This window comes from Malaclemys terrapin, chromosome 6 (genome assembly GCF_027887155.1).
Source record: "Malaclemys terrapin pileata isolate rMalTer1 chromosome 6, rMalTer1.hap1, whole genome shotgun sequence".
NCBI classification, from domain to species: Eukaryota; Metazoa; Chordata; order Testudines; family Emydidae; genus Malaclemys; species Malaclemys terrapin.
The window spans coordinates 113,791,371-113,805,103 of NC_071510.1; the positions used below are offsets into that span (position 1 = coordinate 113,791,371).

General features: G+C 43.0%; 1 protein-coding gene across 1 annotated transcript in view; it reads right to left on the bottom strand.

Annotated features, from left to right (window-relative positions):
* The window catches only part of ONECUT2 (one cut homeobox 2), a 57,676-nt gene that overhangs the window by 16,328 nt on the left and 27,615 nt on the right, over positions 1-13,733 (bottom strand). The window lies entirely within an intron of this gene.

A 13,733-nucleotide genomic window follows, 5' to 3' on the forward strand; every position in this document is an offset into this window, starting at 1 on the left:
AGATACTTTTTGGGTGCTCTTATAACACACAACAGGCTCAGATTTTATTTTGCGAATGAAATTGTGGAGACTGTTATTCCATTATGTCAAGTAAACCATTTAGGAAGTGGATCCATGCACAGAATAAATACAAAATGGAAATGACTATTATATGCATGCAGAGCATGTACTCCATTGGCATGTTGGGGCAAAGAGCCTTTTCTTAGGCCTAAAATTACATATGCACTCCAGTAAACTGGAAAAGGCACTGCACTGCAGTGGTGAGGTGAAGGCATGAAAATCTGCTGTGTAAATGTACAGGAGAAGGTAGAGAGCTGAACCAACATAATCCACTCCCACCCCCCTTCTTACAAAGCCTCACCACACAGACACCATCCATCTGGAGCTCTATGGATTGAAAGGATATGTCAGCATGGTAGCAGTTTGAATCTAGCCGACAGCCCTCTACACTATTATCTGCCAGCAAATCAACGTAATTTCCATGGGAAATTCCGGAGGGAGTGAATGATGACAGTTCCAGCGTTAATTCCTGCTGCATACCTTGAAGGGGGAGCAGAAAGGCATGGACTCACCAAGGTTAGGAAGGGACGCTCACAGTTTAGCATGGAAAGGAGACTGTCTGCAAAAATCCCCTACAAATCTATGGAACTTCCCCCCCATAGATCTCAGGACATATGTTTGGAAAGAGGATTATGTCTAACTCCTATGCCTTGAACTATGATGTCTGGGCCAGATTTTTAAAGGTATTTTGGTGCCTAAAGATACAGATGGAGGCCTAGTGGGATTTTCAAAAGCACTTAGGTGTCTAACTCCCATACAATTCCTAGTGTGAAAATCCCCCTTGGCACCTATCGCATCTTTACCCACTGAAATACCTTTAAAATTCTGGCTCTCTGTGCTCTGCCCTCTATTTAATTTCCCCTAACTTTTCTCTTCCTGTGTGTTGTCATGAGAGAGGATGGTTTGGCCCCAAATGCTGTCAGACACCTGTGTTCCTAACTTGAAAATGTGGAAAAGGAGAGGAAGCATTGTAGAGGACAGGCCAGGACTAGGCCTCTGAAGAGCTGTGTTCCAGTCCCAGCTCTGCCACAGACTTCTTGTGTGCCCTTGGGCAAACCATTTAATCTCTTTGGTCCTCAGCTTCCCACTCTGTAGAAGTGGGGACAAGGAATACCTAGTTAACAGTGGTGTTGGGAGACTTAATTCATTAATGTTTCTAAGGCGCTTTGAGATCCTCACACGGAAGGCCCTATAGGAGTGCAAAGTATTATTACTTTTTTATAAATTACTCATTCACACCATTTAAAGCTCTTGTAGTAGATGCAAATCTGGAAGGGGTGAAGTGGTTTGGAATAAAATTATAACTAGCAATGCAAACTTTTACCCCAAACTTCAGCCGAATTAAACCTTTTTTGAAATTTAGAACTGTCCGGGTACTTTTCTCCACATCTCCTGTTATTTGTCATTTTCATCCATATCTGCACCTGCCACAACCAGGAAAAGAGCTGCTGAAACATCCCAAGAGTTGTGGTGCTATTTATAGCCCAGCTGGGGACAAGAAGTACCAGAAATCTGTCAAGCATGTTTATTCTCTTGAGATTTCCAGGCACATTTTGCAGACTTGTGATGTTCCAATAGAGTTCAGCTAAGAATCAAACGTCTTGATGTTTATCAGACCATGAGCTAAACTTCTGAACCTTCTGAAGTTCCTGCATTGCTACTGGGAATGTGTAGCATGAATGAGACATAGAGGTCAACCCAGTCTTTTAATATTATTCAAATGGAAAGCAGACCTAGAATTCAGCAATTTTATTTTGGACTAGCCTAGTCCAAACTCTCCACAAAAACCAAACCAAACCAATCAATCAAAACCCAAGAACTCCAAACAAAAAAACCCCCAGTTCCCCATATCAAATTATAAATCCCTCAAACGATATGCAGATTATATGTTAATTATTTAATATTAAAAACACAAAACCAAGAAAATTCAGTTAAAACGACTCCCCCTATTTAAAAGGTACGTTTCATGATGCAATATCCTTCTTATTTATCTATTTGTGCAGTATGAGGTGATCTAGACGCAGTGCTTGCATTCTATGATGCTGAGCATTATGAAGAACCCCTAGATAGCTACATTAGATAGAGAATTATTAGCATGCCCTTTAAAACCTTGATTCAATCAGTCTCAAAATAATATTTTTTGATCAACAATTTAAAGGGACACTGTCAAGGTCAGTAGGCCCGAAATGTCACTCACCTTTTCTTCTCCTCTGTCTGTCTACAAACTCTATGCAATTCTTTCTGGCTTTGATCCTGCAAGGTGCTGAACACTCTGGTCCTGATCCAGCAAAGCACTTAAGCACATTCTTAGTTTTAAATACATGACTCATCCCATGGAAAGCAATGAGGCTAATCACACTGTTAAAATTAAACACATGCTTGAATTCTTTGCTGGATAGGACCAGAAAGCTCAGCACCTTGCATGATTGAGCCAGGTATGTCAGTTCAAACCTCCCCCTCAAAATCCCAAATGCTTCAATGATCTTCTTATGAAACAGGAAAGATCAAGAGCAGGTGCCCCAAATTCATGAGCAACCCTACAATAACAAATCAATTTGTGTGTGACAGAAGGCAAAATTTTGTAGTATGAAACCAGATTTCAGTTTCAAGCTTCTATGGATTACTGTAAATCGCAGTTAGAAGAAAAAACATGAGATAACCCCTTTATGGCATTTTTTGCTATTGCTAAAAAATCTACAACAAGTGTTTGCCTGCTTGGGGGTAGAGTATCTGTGATAGCCTCTCATTTCATAAACCCTTTTTTTTTTTTCAAAATGGAATTGTTTTCCAACCAGTCCTATTAGGAATTAACATTTCCTTCCTAAATCACCACGCTCCGCAAGGGACCCTCTCTCCAGCCCAACCCCAGCCTCCTAGCAACCTGAGCAGAGACACCATTCCCAACTCCCCCTTCTATCTGTAACAGAGAAACTAGTTATTTGATTCACACCCAGTAAAGAAACAGGTTTTATGGTTAGGTTAAAATTCAAATTATGCTATGAGGCTCAACAAAACCCTATTTAGAGCTGGTTTGCTTGAAACTCATCACAGGTTCTTCACGCCAACTGATGCCCTCAGATTAATGTAAGGCTAGTGGGGTTGCACAGGTGTCGCTGAGGGCACAATCTGAAGATAATGGTTGGCAGAGGCGTGGCTGATGACATAATTTGGCCCGCATATTACAATGAATATGGAACCCTAGAAGGCTCTTTTTACAATGTCATTTGTTAGGGTGGATCAGCCGTTTAGTGACAAAATTCCATCATAGGCCTAAGGGCCATAGCAGGCCCTAAGTCAGTGGAATCAGTGTTTCCACTGTTCTGGATAAAGCAAATGTGGAGTGAGATAGCTGAGGAACTCCATATGACTAGCTCCATGCTTGCTATTCATACAGCAGAATACAGTGGGCCTTTGCATCAGGCTGAGGAGAGCTGGGGGGCTGCTTCTCCTCTGATACCAGTTTTACAGTAGCAAAACCATTTACTTCAATAGTTACTCCTATTTTTCACTGGCGTAAGTAAGAGGAGAAGGCGGTGCCCAGGTGTCATGGCTCCAGTTTCAGCCTGGGGCTGCAGACGTGCCCTGTGTCCTGCCTGCAGGATGGACTGGATTCTGTACACCACAACAGTGCATATAGGCTGTTCTGCATATATGTTCTGCCACCTCGTACATGGCCCGTCCACAGCTCTCTGGATGGCCCATGACTGTTTGGTGCAGCACAGGGCGATTACAGACTTGGGGCCCCATAGGAAAGCATTTGGAACTTCTCCTTGTGCAGACTAAGCTGGAGATACTGCCTGTGACTAGTCTATGAGGCTTTCCATAGGGAGTCATTGAAGCACCTGCTTGTCTGGGCCGATTAGAGTGGGATGGAAGCAGCCTCCAAAGCATCTGACTCTTCTGATGGGCTAAACTCCCTCTGCAGCCTAAGTGGGGAATGGGGGAGCCTCCTAACAGGACCATGGTCAGCAACGTAAATGGAAATGAACGTTCATGCACAAACCCAATTAAATATTGTCATGTGCACAAACGAGCTCCACAGCGCAATCCCAGTTGTGCACCCAACTGAGCAATCAGGTGTACAATGTGCCCTATTCAAACAGGTGTAGGTGGATGCAATTCCATTAACTCCAATTGACTACAGTATAGTGATGGTACTGCCGTTCAAAACATCTCATAATCATAGAGTCATAGAAGATTAGGGTTGGAAGAGACCTCAGGAGGTCATCTAGTCCAACCCCCTGCTCAAAGCAGGATCAACACCAACTAAATCATCCCAGCCAGGACTTTGTCAAGCCGGGCCTTAAAAACTTCCAAGGATGAAGATTCCACCTCCTCCCGTAGATAACCCATTCCAGTGCTTCATCACCCTCCTAGTGAAATAGTTGTTCCTAATATCCAACCTAGACCTCCCCCACTGCAACTTGAGACTATTGCTCCCTGTTCTGTCATCGACCACCACTGAGAACAGCCGAGCTCCATCCTCTTTGGAACCCTCCCCTTCAGGTAGTTGAAAGCAGCTATCAAATCGTCCCTCACTCTTCTCTTCTGCAGACTAACAAGCCCAGTTCCCTCAGCCTCTCCTTGTAAGTCATGTGCCCCACCCCCCTGATCATTTTCATTGCCCTCCGTTGGACTCTCTCCAATTTGTCCACATCCTTTATGTAGTGGGGGGCCCAAAACTGGATGCAATACTCCAGATCTGGCCTCACCAGTGCAGAGTAGAGGGGAATAATCACTTCCCTCAATCTGCTGGCAGTGCTCCTACTAATGCAGCCCAATATGCCATTAGCCTTCTTGGCAACAAGGGCACACTGATGACTCATATCCAGCTTCTCATCCACTGTAATCCCCAGGTTCTTTTCTGCAGAACTGCTGCTTAGCCAGTCAGTCCCCAGTCTGTAGCAGTGCATGGGATTCTTCTGTCCTAAGTGCAGGACTCTGCATTTGTCCTTGTTGAACCTCATCAGATTTCTTTTGGCCCAATCCTCCAATTTGTCTAGGTCACCCTGGACCCTATCCCTATCCTCCAGCATATCTACATCTCCCCCCAGCTTAGTGTCATCCGCAAACATGGTGAGGGTGCAATCCATCCCATCATCCAGATCATTAATAAATATGTTGAACAAAACCGGCCCCAGCACTGGGGCACTCCGCTTGATACTGGCTGCCAACTAGACATGGAGCCGTTGATTACTACCCATTGAGCCCGACAATCTGGCCAGCTTTCTATCCACCTTATAGTCCATTCATCCAATCCATACTTCTTTAACTTGCTGGTAAGAATACTGTGGGAGACTGTATCAAAAGCTTTGCCAAAGTCAAGATATATCATGTCCACTGCTTTCCCCATATTCAAAGAGCCAGTTATCTCCTCATAGAAGGCAAACAGGTTGGTCAGGCATGACCAATCTCCCCAGCAGCCTTATATAAACTGTGAACTACAGAGGTGACGGAATAGACGTATTCATGATAATAGGTGCTGGAACTAGAGGTGCTAGGGGTGCTGCTGCTCCCTCTGGCTTGAAGTGGTTTCCATTATGGTTTCCACAGGGTTTACAGTTTGGTTCAATGGCTCTCAGCACCCCCCCTATACAAATTGTTCCAGCGCCACTGTGCAGGATCCCACACAAGGGAGCCTGGGGTAAGGGAGTGTAATTACCTCACACTGCCCATTACCCATCTCACAAAGGAAAGGAGGAAGCCACCCAAGAGCAATTCCATCCACACCTGTCAGAATTCATGAGGGTGTGTGGGTCAACAGATCAATTACATCAAAGGCTGCTAATGGATCTTAAAAAGTTCAGTATAGATAGCTGATTTTTTATCCATTAGCAGGAGGAGAATTTCTAGCAGAAAAACCAATGTCATCTTCATAATGTGTCCAAGGCTAAAACTAGACTGATAGAGGTATCTGCACAAAATCCATGTTTTGACATGCTTAGGTAACATGCTAAGACCAAAATATTCCTATTAGATAAGTGATTGGATTTGCAGATGTGCTGTTGGAGCTAACCTAACTTTAGGCACCTACGTTTGAAAATTTAGCATCTCTGGAATTGAGAACAGAATTTGGCTTGTCTGCCTCCCTTTACACCGGATGGAAAGGGGTATAAACTAAATTGACATTCAGGGAGGTGCATCCACCTGCACCTGTTGCAATAAGGCACAGCTGCGCGCTTGATTGCTCATTTGGGTACAGAGCTGGGATTCCACTGACGAGGTGTGCACTTAATTCAGGGGTGGCCGACCTGTGGCTCCGGAGCCACATGCATCTCTTCAGAAGTTAATATGTGGCTCCTGGTATAGGCTCTGGGGCTGAGCTACAGGCACCAACTTTCCAATGTGCTGATGGGTTCTCACTTCTCAACCCCTGGCTCTGCCACAGGCCCTGCCCCCACTCTACCCTTTCCCATCCTCTCCCCTTAGCCTGCAGTGCCCTCGCTCCTCCCACCCACCCCCAGCCTCCTGCACGCCATGAAACAGCTGATTGGGAGGTGTGGGGAGGGAGGGAGAGGTGCTGATTAGCAGGGCTGCCGGTGGGTGGGAGGCGCTGGGAATGGGGCGGGGGAGCTAATGGGGGGCTGCTGATGTATTACTGTGGCTCTTTGGCAATGTACATTGGTAAATTCTGGCTCCTTCTCAGGCTCAGGTTGGCCACTCCTGACTTACACCAGTTTTATACCAATATAACACAATTAACTTCAGTGGAGTTACTCCTCTTTTACACTGAGTGTAAGATCAGAGTCAGGTCCTGTGAAATGCAATTCTTTGTCTCTACCTGTATTTTTGGATTAGATTGTAATTCAGAGTCACTATTGCCTCTCTGATTTTCCTCCCTTCCCTGCCTGGCCACTCCTGCCCACCTATGCTGAATGAGGATTGGGCATGCAGGAGGCTGCTCTCACTCCCCATGCTGTGACCTGCAGTGCTCTTAGTCTATGCTGAGGAGTAAGGAAAGGAATGGTCACAATTCTGCCCTTACTTATGCCAGAGTGACAAGCTAGGTGTGGTAATATTTTTAATTGGACCAACTTCTGTTGGTGGAAAGGACGAGCTTTTGAGCTTCACAGAGCTCTTCATTATGCCAGAATGACAGCTGACACGTCAAATGCGGGAATAGTGAATGCATTACTCAGGGACTTTAAGTGGGAATTCCTTTTATGGCATAAGCATCAGGAAAGAAAATTAGTGCATGTGGCATGATTCCCTTTCATGCAGCAACCGAGACTTCAGTGTAAGTCATAGTGGACCCATAACTGTATATGGACCCTACGCATGTCCAGGAGGAGAGATTAACTGTAAAATTAAGCAAAGTCAGGACAATACTTGCTGTCCACCCTCCCGCTCCAGAGTTGATGGCATGTAAGAGATGCAGCACTTTTGTAACAGGGATAGACTAGTGGGGAAAGGGTGCTCAGGGAGTGCCTCTCTGACAATCCACCAGTGCAGGACACTTTCCTGGAGCTTTTGAGTGCTAGGAGGAGACCTTACTAACAAGCCTGCTGGTGATCCATAGACCCTCGGGGTATATTCTGCTGGTTTGAAGCCATGGTTTCTTAACCCTTTTTGCACATGATGCAGCACATACCTGAGTGGGAGCACATATATTTCCATTTCAGAGCAGAGGTAACATGCATTACAGCATGTAGCCCCCTCGTCACAATGAGTCACCCTACCTTACCTCAGGAGGGTGGCTCTGAGATCTACAGCAAAACCAATTCCCTTTGTCCTCCTCCGGTATGTGGCCACTAATAACAAAAGGAGTATTTTGTCCAGAATTTGGAAAGTGCTTTTGGCTGGAAAAGACCATTTAAATGTGTAATGTTATTATTATATTATTCTGGTACTAGAGATGGGCCTGAACCAACCCCCCAGGTTATTATTATTTGTATTACAATAGTCAACAAAAGTTGGAGTCCTGTTGTGCTAGGCACTGTATGTATACAAAGCACGAGACTGCCTTGCCTCGAAGAGCTTACACATTTCATAGACAAAAGAAAAGGGAAGTGCTATCATTTCCATTTTCAGATGAGTAATGGAGGCACAGAGAGACTAAAGACCAGAATTTCAAAAAGAGCTCACCACCCACAGAGAGCACCAGAACTGCAAAAGAGTTCAGCAGATGGGGTGTTGCGATCATTTGAAAATCTAGGTGTAAGTGTCACAATGGCAGCAGCTGGGTGCTGAGCTCTTTTGAAAATGCGGGCCCAGGTGTCTTGCACAAGGTCAAAAAGGAAGTTTGTAGCAAAGCCAGGAATTAAATCCTGATCTCTTGAGGCCTAGTGCTGTGCCTTATCACAAAACAGTCCCTTCTCTCAACAGTCATGAGCTTTGGGCAAGTTCTGATTGGGATTCAGCGCCCCACCTGAGTTTTCCCACTGGCCTCTTTTTCCATAACAGGATTAAACTATATCCCAAAATCTAAACAGCGCAAGCCCTGGGAAAGTTTAGACCTGGATCCAGAATTTCATGACTCTGACTGATGAATCAGAACTCCAGATCCAAACACCCCAAACTTTGGAAAAGCTCAGGTTGGAGCTGAATGGTGTAGCTTTGGGCCTTCTCTAATTATCACAACAAATAAAACAAAGCTCTTTCTTCTATTTATGATAAAAATAAATGTCCCCTACCCTCATTTATCTAATTTCCATGATATTTCCAGGTCTTATTTCTCCACTGTCTTATCATTTTACATCTCTGCTTCCCCCAGGTTCCTTTTTGTATTATATTGTAACTTCTTTTTAACCTTGGTTTGGGAACTAATGACTTTTACTTTGGTGGGGGAAGATTATGGAAATTATGGATTTGTGGGACAGAAATAATTTTTTCACAAATTTCTCCTCCTCCCCCGCAACTCCAAATAACCAAGTACTATTGAACTAATGTATTTGGGGCAAGGAGTGGAGAGTAGAGCAAGAGGGGAAAGTATGTAATTGATGGTGTTTTTTGTTTGTTGTGCTGGGGAACATATTCCAGTATTTAGTTCAGGAAATGTCTCATGCATGATGAAGAGTGACCAAATTTTTTTAAATGAGCCCTTTATTAAAATGTTGACAGCATGTCACTGCCGCCATACACTTGGCTGCAGCCTGTCCTCTCCTGTTGCTTTTTATATTTTATAACGCTTCTTCCTTTTTCCATTCGTCATGTCATCTCACTATCTAAATTTTTCCTTAATTTTTATTTCAGGTTAATTTCTTTCATCTATTATTTCTCTCTCCACTTATCCAACTGGTTTTTTTCCTCCTCTCTTTCTTGCTCTCTCTCTCTCTTTTTCTCCATTCTGACTGTACCGTCTCTCCATGTTTTTCTTTTCTTACCTCTTCTTTCCTTAGTTCTTCCTCTTAGTTTTGTCCCTTTTTCTCTCCCTCTATCTTCTGCCATCATTTTCTTCCTGAGCATCATGTGATATTTTGCATGAATTCTCTTGCGTGATATGATACAAAACTATATTTTGTATGGCACATTTAATGCAAACCATATCCCAAAACACTTGACACTATTTTTTTACATAAACACAACTTTTCCTGTGATATTACTTTGGAAACACAATGGTCCTGATTCTGATCTCACACTGGTTTTACACTGGTATAATACAAAGGTTTCAGTGGATTACTCCTGATTCATACTGGTGTACATCGGGGGAGAATCAGGCCCAATGAAAACAGAAGATTTCATTGTGATAATTTTGCTACAAGACAACCTTTTCCTCCAATCAACAGGAAGTCCAGAAAGGGAAAAAAGCATCCTGAAGTCTCTGACAGAGGTAACCATGCAATGACCTAATTCAGCCTTGGTGTAAGCTGGTGCAGCTACACTGGAGTAAATGAAACCTTAGGACATGTTTGGATTTCAGTCATGGACCAGATCTAAAGCACTAAGAGATGTTGTCTGGAATTTAAGGGTGGAGAATGTATGATTTAATAACTACTGTTTTTCCCTGCTAATGTGGTAAGGACTCATAGGAGGAACCTGGTTTGCCATCTGTTCCCCCAATGACCACTGAGCTCTCTCATCCCTCACCAAGACTTCTCCATGATCTCTCTTCCCCTCAACTTCTCCCAGTGCTTCGAATCTCCAGCCCACTCCTTAGTTCTCCTCCTGATCCAGGGGTGGCCAACCTGTGGCTCCAGAGCCACATGCGGCTCTTCAGAATTTAAATGCGGCTCCTTGTATAGGCACCGACTCCGGGGCTGGAGCTACAGGCACCAACTTTCGAATGTGCCGGGGGGTGCTCACTGCTCAACCCCTGGCTCTGCCACAGGCCCTGCCCCCACTCCACCCCCTTCCCTGAGCCTGCAGTACCCTCGCTCTTCCCCCCCCCCCCCCAGCCTCCTGCATGCCACGAAACAGCTGATTGGGAGGTGCGAGGAGGGAGAAGGGAGGCGCTGATCGGCAGGGCTGCCGGTGGGTGGGAGGTGCTGGGAGCAGGGGTGGGAGAGCTGATGGGGGGCTACTGACGTATTACTGTGGCTCTTTGGCAATGTACATTGGTAAATTCTGGCTCCTTCTCAGGCTCAGGTTGGCCACCTGATCATTCTCTTCCCCACAAGTTCTGCCACCTATGAATTCCCTGCTTCTAAACTCTCTCCTTATTCCTGCTGGAGCTCTCTATAAACTCTCTTTCAAACTCAAGCTCTTTCCCCCTGAGAGGTCTCTTCTGTACCCCAAAGCTCTTATTCCACCCTTAAGCTACCAGATAATGCTATCCAAGATAATATTTTATTATATGTCTGAGAGAAAAAGAAGGTTTTAATGTAGTCACACTGGATTTTTCCCTATTGTATTTTACTTAGTCTTCTGTCTCAAATCCAATTCAATGATATGCTAATGAAAGGCAAGGAATGTGATGAGCTCTTACATATTCGCTGCAGTTTGTAATAGGGTTTGGGACATTGGGAGGACTATGATATTTTCTAACATCACTAATTTATGTCCAAAGACATTCTGTGTATTACAGTTATTGGTATCTAATAATAAATAATGCAAAGCTACGTGCTTCTCAATGCATTCAGTAAATACTTTCCTTGAACTGTTAAGTTTGCTCTTGAAAAGGAACCATAAAGACAAATGTTTTTCCTTAATGTGCATTTATCAGAAAGAAAAAATGAAGTGGGAACTCTCTTGTGGGATACAGTTATTGTATTGCCTACAGAGCGAGACTCATTTTTAAGGAGGGAGAGGAAGGAGCCATCTTGATTTTAGAAAAGTCTTGATTTTATGTACTAGAGTTAATAGGTAGTTGGCAACAACTGTGAGCTTTAACTGTGGACATTTGGAGCAAAAAATGCAGATGCATCTTTCTTTGCACTACACTGCACTGGAGAAAATAGGAGTTTCTATAGGAACACTTTGAAAAAGGTCATAGCCTGACACACCACTGTATTACTCCAGTTTTACACATGCATAATACCATTGACTTCAATGGAGTTACACTAGCATAAAATGGTAGCAGAACAGCGGTGAATCAGGCCCTCAACATTTTTCTGTAAAAGAAGGACCATCCTTCCTAAATAAGGACAGTGGGTTTGATTTAGAAAACAAAAAACTAAATAATGGGATCTGAAAGTAGCAGAACTTTAAAAAAAAGATCAACAGAATTAAAAAATCCCAGAGTTTGTCATGATTGCATTCTTATAATGTCACTTTAGATATTAAGGAGCTGGAATGCAGAATCAAAGTGGGAAGTCTGCAGTTCAGACTGAGAAGTGAGGGTGAGATAGGAGCAAATGGAACCAGTCTAGCAAACTGTGCAGTTATGTATTTTTAATCAACCTTCATTGATTAAAAGATATATTTTTCCACTATAGAGAGACAGATTCTGATCTCAATTACAGTGGTTAAAATTTAGAATAATCTTCATAGTTACTCCAGCTTTTCACAGGTGTAATTGTATCAAAATTTGGCCGAAGACTCCGGTTCTGACACAGGTGTCACTTGCACCACTGCAAACACAGAGAAACTCCGGTGAAGTCAATGGAGTTAAACTGGTGTTAAACCTGATCCAGTAAAGCACTTACACACAAGTTCAGATTTAATTCCATTGACTTCAGTGAGACGACTCCCAGGCTAGAAGTAAAGCATGTACTAAAGTGCTTTGCTGGATCTAGGACTCAGTGACAGCACAATAAGGCTCTCATTTTTTCCTTTCTAACATATACAGCAGCCATTACATAGCTTTGCTCCGAATATATTACTTTTATAAGTGAATGTAGTGTTCATGAAAGCTGCCTGAAGGATGAAGACTTCTGTTTATCAACTGAACAGGTACCGTAACTAACTATGAACAACAGTACAAACTTCCCCTCACTGCACCTGACCTGGTGGTATGAAGTCTAGGAGTGCGAGGGTAGTTCTTGTTCCAAGCTCATTCCATCCTTGGCCTCTCTACAGAGCTTGCCAAAAAGGCTGCCAGTTAGTATCATTTGCAGTGGTGATTTTGTGATGAGGCATCTGTGTCCAGTAAATCTAGACTGAGACCACCAAGTCATTCCATCTGGGCCACTGGATGGCTTTACGATGGTAATGACTTTTGGTCACTATCACCGAGGACTGGATACAAACTGATAATGTAGAGATGAAAATCTTCCTACCCTACTACCCATCCTCTGAGCCAGCCAGACCACCCGGCATTGAGAATTTTACTATATTATATTACGTATTCCAGGGCATCTTTAAGAGGCTAGTTTACTGTATATGTATCACATGATACATTCTGGAGTTGTAATTAGAACTGGACATATAGTGCAAAATACTCTTCCTCTAATATTTGTTCAGATTTTTAAATGAATCAGTTTTGCACATGCCCATGCCCCTTTTCTATAAATATTCTAGTGAATGGGTTGTCTGGCAGGAATATTTGTGGAAAAAGTGAATTTAAAGCAAATAATGAAGAATGTTACAATTTGTTTTGAATTCTGGAACATATATATGTGCACCAAAAACTTGATTCTAAGAGCTATATTTTTTCCAGCAGAAACATCATGTGGCTATATATCCAGTCAAAACTAAACAAAATAACTCAAATTTTGAGTACTGAATATTCACAACAAATTGCTTGTGCACAATCTACAAAGCAAGAATTATCCATAGAAACTATTCACTACAAAACTCTAGATGTAAATAGTTAAGAGAGTACATGTATGACTGGAATTAAGGCAAATGCCATTTTGTCTGAAGCAATACAAAATACCAGCACTATATACCAGCACTAGTTTACAGGGAAAATTGTATGTCACTTTTCTTCAGTAATATCAAAAAGTACCAATTTGTTCAACAACCTAGAAATGTAAGAAAGATGAAAGCACAATGACAAAAATAGATACTTCTCTTCCTCCTCCTCCTCATCGTTGTTACTGTTATTATTTTATTATAGCAGTGCCTAGAGGCCTCCATTAAGATGAGGGCCCTACTGTGCTACATACACATAGAAAAACAGAGTCCCTCTTCAGAAAAGCTTATAATCCATACAGAAAATGCAGACAAAGGGTTTGTGGAGGAGAAAGTATCAAGAATTATTCTGTCAAGGGCCCAGTTTGTCTCTGACTGGCAAATGTGATAGGCGCAGCTGACATTCAATAAAACTTTTTTTTGGAACAAATGTCTTGTTGCAATAAGTCACTCCACCGTCAGTTCAATGTCCATCCTCAGATCACTCTCCTGTAGTCATC